This window comes from Passer domesticus, chromosome 3 (assembly GCF_036417665.1).
Source record: "Passer domesticus isolate bPasDom1 chromosome 3, bPasDom1.hap1, whole genome shotgun sequence".
NCBI classification, from domain to species: domain Eukaryota; kingdom Metazoa; phylum Chordata; class Aves; order Passeriformes; family Passeridae; genus Passer; species Passer domesticus.
Genome location: NC_087476.1, coordinates 113,343,056 through 113,356,749, shown reverse-complemented (window position 1 = coordinate 113,356,749; position 13,694 = coordinate 113,343,056). Strand labels below are relative to the sequence as shown.

General features: G+C 39.7%; 1 long non-coding RNA gene across 1 annotated transcript in view; it reads left to right on the top strand.

The window, feature by feature from the left end:
- The first annotated feature begins 1,271 nt into the window (after positions 1-1,271).
- Positions 1,272-13,694, top strand: part of LOC135297528 (uncharacterized) — a 59,726-nt gene continuing 47,303 nt past the window's right edge. The window contains exon 1 of the long non-coding RNA XR_010359495.1: positions 1,272-1,495. This is a non-coding gene — a long non-coding RNA (uncharacterized LOC135297528). The remainder of the gene's footprint in view (positions 1,496-13,694) is intronic.

The window sequence follows — 13,694 nt, the reverse complement described above, 5'->3', positions numbered from 1 at the left end:
CAGCTTGCACAGGGCACCCAAATGTGAGAAGAATTGCTTCAGGTTTGAATATGATGTAGCAAAGAGCACAGGTAACACTGATATTGAGAAAGTCAAGAGAATTTTATAGCTGGAACCTGAAAAAAAAATTATAGCTGGAATCTGAGCCTATGCATTGTTACCTGGGAAGGACCAAATTTTTCACGTTGAGTTTGGTTTTGGCTACTGTGCTTCATGTGTGGGTAGGTAGAAATAGTCTTGCATTGCTGCTGCTTTTGTCATCTTTTGTCCTTCTGCAAGGAAAACAAGCAGCCACTTTTTGTCATGTTTATTATGCTTCTAGTGTTTCTTTTTCTTCCATCTGTGTACTATCATACAGAAAAAGCTGGGAGGCATCAGATAAAGTAGTCTGCAGAGATTATCTCAACTCACTGCAAACATACAGGGCCTGATTCCAACACCCTCTTTATGCAGCCCCTCCACCGACACTCTACAATACATAAACCACACAAAATGATGAAGAATGAAAATGCGTGTCTCATCATGTCTCAGCTTGATTAGCCAGTTAAAATAGTGAACAGGCAGATTACAGGGGGAAAATTTTGTGATGTGTTTTGTTAGAATGATTAAGAGGGAAACAAGTGCAAGTAAAGGTGCTTTGATCTTCCCTACCAAAAATGTGTGCACATACCCATGCTTTGCTAACCTGAGTGGATTAACTGATGACTTGTAAAATGTAGGCACAAAACCAAGGCTTTAAAAATTTGCACATAGATACTTTTGAGAACAGTAAAAGACTGGTTAGGAATTTGGCATGAGCTATTGATTTCCAGAGTGCTTTTTGTCTTAATATAGAGCTCTTATCTGAGATCAGTGAGTATATGACAATCAGAATTGCTCAAAGGCCATTCAATTATTTTGCTGCATTTTGTTATAATAGCATTGGTTATTAAAAGTCTATTATGCACTTAATGGGAATCATGACATGGTCAAGGGGTAATCATTACTAAGACCATGGGTTCAGACCCCCAGCTTTGAATGTCATGTTTGGCAGTTTTTGAGTTACAAGCTGTCACTCTGCAGACTTGTTTCTACCAGTGTGATACGGATCAAATAGCCACATCCTGAATCTCATTCCATTCACAAATGGAGATAAACTATGGATGTCACTGGTTCCTAATCTGTGAGTCATGGAGGAGGTAATAAAGAGGGAGCAGTGACTAACAAATAAGTTTAATTACAGGAAGTTTTCAGCTGGGTTAGTTTACAGATTGCAGCTGAGACCAGTTAAATTTTAAGGCTGAAAAAGCTGGGGGAGATCTATTAATCCTTGCTTGATCGCCCAGGGCTCCTCTCTGCCTTTACAGACCTGTGAAGGCTAAGAAAGCATTGATAAAGCTCAGATTTCAAGGTGCATAAATTGGTTTTATTATATGGACCTTGGCTGAACTACAGAGACTCAGACCAACTGCTGAAGCTATCTGAATCCTTAGCTGACACAATTTGTCGTTTATAGGTGAGTATGATGAAGAGGCACTCAGCCTGATTCCAGGCTTTTGGATGTACTTGTGAACACGAGCATGGGATGAATTTGAGTTGCTGTGTGTTTTCTGTTGATTCACAAAACCAGCAAACTGAGCCTTATTGAGATAACTTATTACTGTGTTGTATTACTGTAGTCATGTTCTCAGTAGCAGCATGCAAGGTCTGATGTGCAGTCTGACTTAGTTAAGCTTACTTTTCAGAGCTAATTCATCTATTGGTGGCAAATAGAATTTTTCCTGCTTTGACGTGCTTCAAAATACATTTTTCATACACTCTCCCTTAGCTGAAGTAAAGCAGAAAAAGAGAATTGAGATGGAAAGCATTTACCTTCCTTCTCTTTGTCACTAGGATCCTGCAGCAGCTGCCTCATCATTGGAACATTTGTTTCCCATTGAGATTTCTACTGACCTCCACCAAAGCCTTGTTATGGGGAGAGCAGTGAGCTCTTAGTGCTTTATTTGGTTCCACCATAGGGGACAGGTTCTGCAAACAAAGTAGACTGCTTAGGTCTCAGACCTGAGCAGGAAAGGCATTAATGCCAGCACACTGCCAAAAGCTGAAAGCAATGGGATTGTTTGTACTTTGGAAAGATCTCATTTGGTGAATTTACTGCATGGGCTCCCTGTTTATTTTGTTTTCCTTTCTTGTGGTGTTGTAGCATTTTATTTCTCTGTCCAGCTTTCCTTCTCACAGTCCAATTCCTTTGTGAGGATCAGACAACTGCTGTCAGATTTCTCACTTTCTGATTTTTTATTCATTTAGGAACAGGTTTTGAGCAAGGCTGCGTGGTCCAATGGTAGAAAACAGGCAAAGATTGCTCCAAAGTTGTAAGCCTTTGTGATAGGGTTGAGAAGGGTTAGATTGTGACTGAATTGGTTTCACAAAGTACCATTGCTTGTGTTTGCTTTGCAGCAGTTAAAAATTTTATTGTCTTGCCGCAATGTCAGTGAGGTTTACAGGTAAAATATTTTAAATCCAGGCTCTGGATCTAGAGCCTCTGGCTAAAATCAGCTTCAGAGGCAGTGAGAAGTTCTTATTTACACTCCTGGCTGATCAATCAAGCCTGTGGTTCCAACTCTTGAAGCAAATCTGCCCTTCCTCCTCCTCATCCCACCCCACTCTCTCTCCAGGGTGCCACAAAGAGGGCATTGACAGGGTAAGGGAAAGCTGCAGTTGTCAATGGTGGGATGGAAAGGCTCCAGGCTGGAAAACCACAAAGGCTTTGGTAACAGGAACAAATCAGGAGATTCACAGTGTGGTCCCCAGTTCAACATTTTCCCCAGAGACCAGTGAGTGATGCTGGAGTTTTCACTCCACACGCGCATGTCCCCATGTGGAAACCCAGGGCACTGGGAATATTTCTCTGTCTGCTCTGGGGTGTCCTGACTCCCAGGGGAGCACTGACTTTGACCCTCATTCATGGAGAAAGTTTCCTAGGCTTCAAGATGGACTAGAATCTACAAAAGTGTGAAATAAATTATAGAGAGTAGTGTAGGTGTCTCACTTAGGTGAGAAATTTAGGTTTTGGGATTTTTAGTATGTTGTGGATGGAAGCAAGATGGAGGGCACAGGGTGTCGTCCTGAGTTTCTTCTGCATGCTGCTGCTTCTTCAAGGGTTTGGGTGGCATTTTGTAATTGGACAGAAAAGTCCACATTGTGGGATTCCAGGGATCAGTTATTGAGTTATAAGGGAAAATAATCTAGGTGTCCTTTCTTAATTGGATAGTTTAGCCTTAAAAGAGCTTGTAACAAGAGATAGTTAGCCATTTTGTGCCTTGCTAATGAAAAGCTGCCAAACTCATGGTTGTGAGACTGTTTTACTGATAAGAAATAATAAACACCAGAGTCCCAACAGGAACTACTGTCTCCAGTGCCTTCAGTCCAGACCCAGAGAAAGCGATATCCCCTCACACAGTTAATGCCACCCGCACCGTGCCATGTGACACAGGTAGATTCCAGAGGGAAAGCAAGAGTGCTTTACACTTCCTACACTCCATGGAGACAACTGAGCAGGGTAATTTGTGGCTTTAATTGCCGAGGACCTCCAGGGACTGCGAGGAGGCGTCAAAACTGCGCTGCCCGCAGCGCTCCCAGGGGACCAGGGAGCTTGGGAGTGGTTGGAGTGGGAGGATGCTGCGCTAAATGTGTCAACAAACTGTCACAAAGGATAAAATTAGTAGGCGACAAGTGAATGTGATGCGTTGGAAAAGTGCCACGGTGGCTTTTTTCATGGGGACGTAATGCCTCAGAAATGTCCTGACTTTCTCTGGAGCAAAAAAAGCAAACTAGCTGGTGAATCAGGGGATGAGCAGGATAAAATTGAGCGCACTAGGAGCTATTAAAGTAATTAAATTTTCACATGGGAAACCTTCTCATGAATTAACAACTTGTTAGGAAGGAAGGTTTGTTGTACTGCTTCTGACTTCTGTTTTTCTGCTGGTCATCTTTCTCCAGCAATGGTTAGAGGTGGATAATGGGGTGAATGACCAGATTTTGGGTCTAATGTAACTTAGCCATTCTTACGATTTTGGTAGCTGCATCATTTAAAAATTTCCCATATGAAATATTGTCTTATTTTCACTGAAGTGTGATACTTCTATTTTCTGGAAATATTTTTGCCTCAATTGAAGTATTTGGTATAGAGAAAAAGCTGATTTATTGTCTTAAATTGAGTGTGATAAATATCAAAAGCTTAACTTTTATTAAGGAATGCTCTTCCTTAATAATGCTCTTTTGCTGAGAGACTAATTAAGAAATGAAACTTTTGACTGTAGAAACTGAGAATACACGGTAGCAATAATAATTAATAACATGTCAGTAGGAACACCACATTGAAGCAGAAATAATTTAAGACATTTCAGGCATGGTTAATGATTTTCATTCACTGGAATTTTTTTTCTAAGCATCATTGTAACTTTTTGAGGGTAGTTTAAAATAATCTAATGATCTAAATGGTTTACAATCCTGAGGTTTAGCATACATTACCACTGCTGCTTGAAGAGCTTTTCAGAGACATTGTCAGCTCTGTTTCAATGTTATTTCAGTACAAGAGAAATTTCTAATCCCTATTGTTAAGAAATTACTGTTGCGTTTTTTAAATGCCTTGTTAAAGATTTCAGAAGAGGTTAGGAAGTCATCTAAGCTTTCTTGTTTGCCTCTAGAGAGGTTGTAGAAACGTCTAACCCAACTGAAGGGGCTAATGAATTAAAACTGTAAGAGCTGAATGTACCGTGTGGGTGGATGCCTGGTACTCGTGCTGGTGGTAATCCCTGCAGGAACTAATTTATCCTGAAAGTGGCAGGTAGCTAAGGAAGCTGACTTTGACTAGAATTTGTTTCAAGAACTCACTTTTGCTTCCCTTTAATGCATCCTGCCAAATGCTAAAATGGAGTTTGAGAAGCATCAACAGGACCCCACTAACACGAGAGCTCTGTCTGAGCGCGCAGCGGGGTTGTCGATGAAGTGCCACGGTGTTTGCAATGAGAAATATAAGGCAGCCTTAAAGCTGACTGTACTGAGCTTACTGCTGAGTATTTACTGAGCAAATGCAGTGCTGCTGCTGCAGGATGGGCTGGCGTATCTGGTCTCAATTGATCCGAGCGGCGGATCAACTATTTTTCTTAATTATCCAGGCAATTTTGTTTCCAAGGGTAAAGTTCCTGCAGTCAAACATATTAAAAAGTCCCAGTCTGTCTAAAAGTGCTATTTTTTATTATGTTTTTTTTTCCCATGCAGGCTGTTGGAGGGCTCTGAAATAGGTTTTTGAAGACTTAAGAAAGACTTTGAGCTTAAAATTCAGCCTGCAATGTGGAAAAAAAAAGTTTTAATTGGCCCCACTGTAATGGTCAGTGAATGAGGCACCATTTCTCTGTTAAGAGGGAAAGTTCTAAGCTTCATTTTGTAGGTGGTTTCATTTCAGTAGAGCTTCAGCTTCCAGAAGAGTTGACTTTTTCATCCGTGTCTGAATCGAAACCTGTGTGATGGGCCATTGTTAATAACTAGAGGGGAGGCAATCTCATGTGGATAGGTCAGGGAAGCATTTTTTAGCTCTGGATGGCTTTTAAAATTTTTTGCTGCTTTTCAGAGTTGGATTGACTTGCTGTGGATTGACTTCTCTATGGCTGTGGTGGCACCAAATATCTGAAGAGTTTGGTTTGACTCTCTGGAAAGCTGTAATGCCTTTGCTGGCCTGACTCTTTCTTGAGGTGTAGCATTTCACATTGGAGGGTTTTGTTGTGGCAGTCTCTGTCCCTTTGAAGTGATTCTAGAAATTATCTACAAGTGAGGGAGAACTGCAGAAAAACAGGGTTTGACCTCAAGATGAAATCTGGGCTAGCAATGCACTTTGTAATGAACACTCCAAATATCTCTGGTCCAGTGGCCTGAGACTTATCTGGAATACCTGGCTTTGAGAAGGAGATTGCTTATGCAATTTTAATCAAGCTAAATGCTTAGAATTTGCTTTGCCTTGTAGCCGGTATAAAGCAATGACACTGAAGAGTACCAGTTCTGCTGCCATATTTATTTTCCCTGTTGCATCTGCAGGCACTGCACGGCCTGTTTCTGTGGTACTGTTTAGTTCAACTAAATAGAGCTTTCTCAATAGAGCTTGTGGTTAAAGGGATTCAAGATTGCCTTGGATTTTAAAAGCAGCTGGGACCATGCTGGACCCAAAAGCGATGACAATCCTTTTCTCTCGTTCTGTCTTTCTTCCTTCTGACTTCTTATCAAAATATATAGTGAGCCAGACTAAATAATTCCAGTCAATGCCTTTGTGAGGGCCTTGTGTCTGCATAACTACAAGTTGGCTAAGTTTAAGTTTGTCTTAGCAAAGTTTGTGAAGTGCCTTGCTTTATCTGGATGGGTTCAAGTTTGCTTTACTTTGCCTGGGTGCTATTTTAAAATTTGCCAAGCATCACAGTCTACCTTAATGTTCTAAAGTTTGTAAGTAAAAGTTTGTTATTCAGCCCCCTGAGAATTTGGGTGTTTATCCTGTGCATGGCCCAGTGACTCGAATTACCTTCCCCTTGAAGTCACTGAGTGAGCTGGGGCTTAGTGCCCTGGAGGCTGTCTTTAGATCAGTGCAGAAAAGGTTCAGTGGTGGCACTGGAAGTTAGAAAACTGGGGAGGTGCACAGCTGCCATGCCCAGTTCCAGACAGACGGGAATAATGGGGATGAGAAGCCTTCCCACAGCAAGCATTGATCCATAGTCTAACCAGGCATGAAAGACAGATCCATGAGCAACGCATGTCAAGCATCATGTGGGTATTGTTTTAATCAGTTTCTTTTGGTGAATACACAAAAACATCTCCAAATGGCTTGGAGATGGAAAGAACTTTCAAAAACAATTTATTGGGTAATTCACAAATAGTTTAAAGTGCAAAAAGCACTGAAAAACCCTCAGCAGTGGCCATTAAGCAAATTTCTGCAGCTTGGTGTATGGAATAGTAAACGATGTCATCCAGTGTTCCCTGTGCTGGGACTTTTCATTTGTTTGGATGCAGTTCACTTGTTTGCAGTTGTGTTGGAGTAAAGACTAGAAGGGTTTATATTGATATCAGCCTTCTGATTCCTTTAGTCCTGACCATTATATGAGACCCTGTTTTTTTCAGAACAAATGTGAAGTGACACATGGCTATACTGGCACTGCATAATCTATCTTGCAACTACATCTTTACCAGTTTATGAGCAGGAAACTGAAGCCTCAGGTTGTGAGCATGTGCACACCACTAGAGATTTCAGTTTGAATTGTGCTGGCACTTTTAGTAGATCTGGTTTGAAGAGAAAAAAAAAAAAATCAGTGGGTTTTCTTCCCCATATCACATATGATCTCTGTTGCTCCCAGACCACCATTCAGTTCACAGGATTATTTCTAGGTGCAGGAAAACTTCAAAATTTGCATAATGGAAATGCTCCATGGCAGTGATGTCAATGATTCCATGATTCTGTTTCTGAAAGGAATGTTATTTGAAAAAAATCAGAACAAGTGGATTTAGTGCTTGAAAGTATCTGGAGAGAGATGGAAGTGAAAATAGTGAATGAAGTTTGTAATTTACTGAAGAAGAGCAAAGAAAGACAAGTGAGAGGAAGACAATTACATGGGGGGTAGTTTCAGTATGGACATGTAGTAAGTATTTTGAGTGCTTTGTAAGATGGAGATAGCTTTAATCAAAGGGCAGGGAAAAATACCACAGGATGGTAAAAATTGTAGGAAGATCTTATTGCTGCTTGTCAAGCTTTCTGACTTGAAACCCTGCAGTTCCAAAAGAGCCATGAAGGGAGCAGCCATGCAGCTGGAAATGAGGTGTCTGGGTTTAGCCTAATGAGGATAATTAGTGTTTGACAACCGTGTATGGTCATGAATAGAAACTAGAGCAGCCTTGAAGTAAATATTTGGAGGAAAGAAATTGTAACTCTGTGGAAGTTTGGGTGTGAAATTGGAGCCCAGGTTGGTATCTGTGCTTCTGGTGATCTGGATAAAAGCACCAGCAGCAGCCTAATTTAGCAGAATTAAAAGTGAGAAGTGTGATCAAAGTGGGTTTCATTGAGCAGGTGTGTACTGCTTCTCTTCTGGCATGTAATTATGTTCTGATTTTCACAATTCTTTTAGTTTAAAACCTGTCCATGATTTAGGACTTTGAGCACTTCCAGTTTTGTTCTTCAGGGGAGGAAGTCTAACAAACAGTACAGAAGAAAGGTATTAAAAATCAATGTTTTATGCACTTACATATAAGATAACATAGAAATTATGATGAAGTACTTCTCCAAGATATCTGATTTTGAATTCATTCCAAGGCCTTTGGGGGAAGAAAAAAATCCACAGGAAACAAACTGCAAACAGATCTGAAAGCAGCAAAGTACAGAATTTATTAAATGATTATTCTGTCTCCTCCAGGGGGAGGGGAATATGTTTAGAGAAAGGAGATATTAGGTGAACAAGAAGCATTTAAAATACTTTGGCTGATGCAGCAAAGTCATGGTGGAGACAATAACTGCAGGTACTCAGTGGTGCTTTCCATGATGCTCTGGAGTGAGTACAGAAAGAAATCAGGAAATTTGTTTATGGATAAGGCTTGCAAGAAAGGCTTTGAGCTGCTTGGAGATTTTGATTTAATGAGGATGGTGTAAAATTTTAGCAGGGCTGCTTTTTTTAGGCATGGAGGTGTCTTTTATATGCAATATGTTGGAGTGACATGATCTATTTTTGCCCTACCCTCAGTAAATGAGCCCACTATGACAGACAGTGCTGAAGCTGGGGCTGTCTGGGGTTTTCAGCTTCAGATGTCATTATATTCAACAGTGTCATGCAAGCACAGTTTTGAGGAGCAACACAAGAGTGCATTTTACCTTCAAGAGAGCTGACTTTGAGTAAAAGTGAAATGCCCTAGGGATTTTCATTGGAATTCAGTAATGTGTTGGAAGTAAACAAAGAGATAAAGCTAGTTTCAAAAATAGAGTGATAGGTGGGTCTGGAGGAACATTAATAGACTTATTTCAGCACAGGAAGCCAAGCAATATCTAATTGGTGAAAAGCTGAAATGGGCTATACGTAGGTAAAGATTTGATGATTTGCAGCCTTTAGTGTGTTTTTAACCTCCCCTCCCAACAAATAAACTCCAAATAACAACAGACAAAATAAGACACTAAAAAAAACCTCAGTCTGGTAAGTAAGCTGGTGTACTAAAATGCAAAGGAAGTGGGCAGTGCACAAATCAATGAAGATGTCTGTGCTGGATGTTGCTGTCAGCTTTAGCTAATACCATCCTTTCCCACACCTGAAGAATCTGCAACATTGTTCATGGGAATTACTTCAACCTTTAGGAAGGTTGAAGTAATGCATGATTTACTATAATGGGAATTTGAAAATAAGCATTTTAGAAAAGATAGGTTTCTTCAAGCAGTCTTTGCTTTCTGCCTTTCTATGAAGCACAGCAGGAACTCCCTGTTTTGAATACCCAGGGAGAAGTGAAAGTGGTTGATTATAGAAAGGCTTCATGTCCCAAATCAGCTTTCAGAGGTAAAGAAATGTGGATCCTTGCTTAAAACACTTAGTGAAAATTAAGTACTGCTCTGAATTGGCCAACTCCAGGAATGCTGATGTAGCAAATCAGAGAGCTGCGTTGTCAAAATGTGCACAAACCTGCTTTTTTTTCCTTAAGAGTTTGTGAGACTGAGCAATTTAGAGACTGGTTGGCTTCAACCATAATGGCTGTCCCTCTTTTGCTTTTTCTCTTTTTGTCTTCTTTCTCTCTCTCTCTCCTTTTTTTTTTTTCTTTGGTAATTGAAAACCAATTAGTTTTTCAGAAAGCCGATAGTGTGTAGCGTTTTCTAGGAGCTATAGAGAGCTGAAAATTGCTCTGTCAAACTGTTGTAGAATAGTTGGCAATATATTTGTCTTCCTTTGGTCCCCTTTTGAGCATTGCAGGGAAATAGGCTTGGAAGGAAGAGAGGAATCAGCTGGTAGGGGACATTTAAAAGCAGTTCCGGATCCAACATATTGGTTAGCTGATTTTAAAGAGTTTCTGTTAAGGAGCATTTGGGATGATCAGTTAGGGAACTGTTTTTGAACAAGGATTGATCCAGTAGACTGGGAGTGTTGCTTGGACAAGAGAGAACTGAGGCAGAAGTCCCTGAAGTTTATAAAAATCAGGGTTGCCAAGGACAAGACGAAGTGTTGCTGCTTGTGCCTCTTCCAGTCTGAGAACTAGAAGACATTAGGTAGTCAGAGATTTAAAGCTACAAAAGATTCTCCTTCATGAGAAGGTACTGGAGAGGGGGAGCTCCAGACACAGGATGCTGTAGTGTCACTGCTATGTCCCTTTTTTAGAATTTGCTCTTCTTTAGCAAATTCTGCTTTTGTGGGAAACAATATTTTTAGTATCTAAAGGACATCTTCTCAAATTATGTCAATATTACCATGTATAGCTCTCATATTTTTCCATTATATTAAGGAATTTTCCAAATATATTAAGGAATTTGCTTATGTGATCAACTACAAAGAATAATTCTGGTTAGTGGATGGATGGATTGGCATACAAAATGTTGGGAATGTCCAAAATACCTGGAATATGTAAAAAAGAAGGAAGGGGAAAAAAAAATTCACTCACGAATTCATGGGTCTATCCAAGCAAAGGTTTTCCAGACTGGTTGTTGCATTCCTGTAGTGGATTTTGGGTTTAGGTAGTTTTTACTTAAGTGAGAATATCTTCTCAAAGTTCCCCTAAGTAGCTCTGAGAAGATACCTTAGGATGAACATGATTATTGAGCAACTTTGGTCAGAAAAGGTCTAGTTTAGGACATTTTAAATTGTTTTGATTTAGAAGAGCTTTGTCCGTTCCTTATCTATGGTAACACATTTATTGTGCAAAAAGTATGTAAAAATTACTATAGCACTGTAAACCCACTGGTTACATTTTAATGTGAATCCCATGATGGGAACACCGTGCATAATCCACAACTGTTAGTTTTGCCAACTAGATTTCTGCTTGTTGTTGGAGGGGGTTGTTCCTTCCATGCAGATTTTTCCTTGCTTTATCTAAATCAAGAGCAGTGGTGTTCAACTATGCCAAAATAACTGCTAGCAGTAAATATCAAGAAATATGCTTTTCTTTGGATGTTTGGGATGACCTAATTCTTTAAGCAAATGGAAAGTAAAATTGAAGAGCAGCAAACAGGAAATACTAAATGGGGCCACATTTGGCCCCAAAGATTGTTTTTGTGTATCAATGAGTGCCCAAGTTGGATAAATCTTTGTTGGTATAAACTAGAAGGGACGTAATCTCAGCTCTGTGAGCACTGCGTCATAACTGAGGCTTCAACATTGTTTCTTCTGTCTTGTTACAGGAAAATTTGAAGCCAAATTCACAAAGTTTTTAACCATTAAAGATCAGCTTTGATATGTCAGTAAAGTATAAAAAGCTCCTTTGTTAACTAGTCATTGAAAAAAGAGCTATCTAATGCAACTAGAATAAATGATGGAATCCTTGCAACAGATTAATAAATTTATTAGTTATACTAAATTTATGAGAACTTTTTGTTGCCCTGCATTTATGCATTGTGCATTTATTGATGGCATTGAAGACTATTTAGTAGATCACCAACACAAGAACTGTGCTACAACAACTCTGGTGGTTTGTGTCCTGTGGGAGGATGAGTGGGTGATTTGAAGTTGGGCTTCTGAGAGATAAAGCAGGGTGCAGGAGAAGAGACAGAAGAGCTGGTTCTGCTTCCACAGACTGGAGAATGATTTTGGGATGAGCTTTCAAACTGAGCTTTGCATTCCCCCGTGTTTGTCCATTTCAAACACTACTTCAAATCATCTTCTGCTGGGTCAGTGGGTGCAGAGGATGCAATAAGTGTCTAATTCTGTTGTGTGACTCATGTGCAATTTCCCGATTGCTACAACTTTTAGGCATTGCTTGTGATTCCAGGGATGCACTTGGTGACTCAAATGGGGGCAGGTCTCACAGGTTTGCAAGTCCTGACTTATTTATACAAGCATAGGTTTAAAAGCCTCTTTCTCAGTCTCTTGATTGCTTCTGGCAAAGTCAGTGTTTCATAATCAAGGTCTTGTTTTCATGATAGGCTTGGTAGAAAATTGGTAAAGGAACTGGTTCTGTGTATATTAATCTTCATCTGTACAGTTTTCTACCTGGAAGTCCACCTGTCCACCAATCTTCTCCTTTATGTTTCTACAGTTGTATTTAAAGCAGTTTCATCTTGTATCTTTATTAAAATACCAAGCAATGAAAGAGGCTTTGTTCATAAATCTTTTAAAAGTGAAAGGTATTTAACTACTGACACTTTAGATTAAGGATAATGTTCAACTAAAGTTAGAAATTAAGATCCGATTGAAAATCTCAGACTCTACAAAACCAGGTTAAAGTGAAGTTGAAGAGGTTCTGATCTTACATTATTTTATATTGGCTTAGATTAGTTTTCTCAACTCAACAGTTTTAATTACATAGGAGGAAATATGCAGCTATACCCAAGAAGGTAATTGCTAATATATCAAGCAAATCACCTGCAAGCTTTTGGAACAATGAACTGTTAAATAAAGCATGTGATAAAAGTGGGCTGTTACAGAGTTGGGCTTTCACTCCTGGATTAATCCAGTGGCACATAAAAGATTTCTCTGAAAGAAAAATGAAATGTTTCCCAGATGTTCAGCTAAAATGCTATACTATTATAGAAGAGATTCCACCTGCATTTTAGACCCCAGGTTTGACATGACTTCTGTACTGACAATGTTTCTGTCCTTCTGTGTACATTCATGATTTGTAGGAGAGGAGAAAGGGAATGAAGAAGTCAGAACAGAATGGAAGAACAAGTGAGAAATATTTAATATGTGCATACTTAATGGACATAAAAGTGGTAGATACTTACACATTTCCTTACCCCTCTCAGTCACAGTGTGTAGCTTCTTGCCTGTCTCTTTCAGCCACTTGCTGCCTGCCAGAAGGAATTTGAATGTGGCCCGTAGTTAATGACCATTGTCCTTTGTCACAGTCAGTGGTTACTGCCTTGAGAAGTGCAGAATTCCTTTGGGTGTTTACTTACTCTTCCTCTTGAAGCTCCCTGGTCCCTTTCCCATCAGGCTGAGCAGGACTTTTTTTCATTGTGTAATGATGATTTACTGGAGCAATCCCTTGAACATCTGGATTTCAGGCCTGCTGCCCACCTCTGCTTTCACTTTTCCATCCATGTGTGGCAACAAAGCAGGAAGGCTTCTAAGGAACACAAAAATTAATGCAAGTGGGAATGCAGGAAACCTATGGCAAGGTTTCTGATCACATTGCCTGTGCATGGTAATGCAGTGTGAGAGCACAAACTGTTGAAACCAGACTTTTTCCTGGACTCTTAAGACAGAAATCAATTAATTGCAATTGTACAGGTCTCTAACATATATATTTTTCCTTGCTATAAAAAGAGCTTTGTAATAAAGATCAGCACTGTTTTTGGCAAGTTGGAGAAAGTTTGTTAATGCTTGGGAAGTTTGAGTGCCAGGTAAATACTAGTTCCTTTTTCTAAGCATTTGACTGGCTTTACACATTATTTATAAATTTTATTTAATTTCAGCCTGAGTGATGTTTAAAAAAGCCCAAAAAACTCTGCCACTACTAGGGTACTAGCGTGCTCAGGATTTTTATTGGAAAAATGTCTGGTGTAC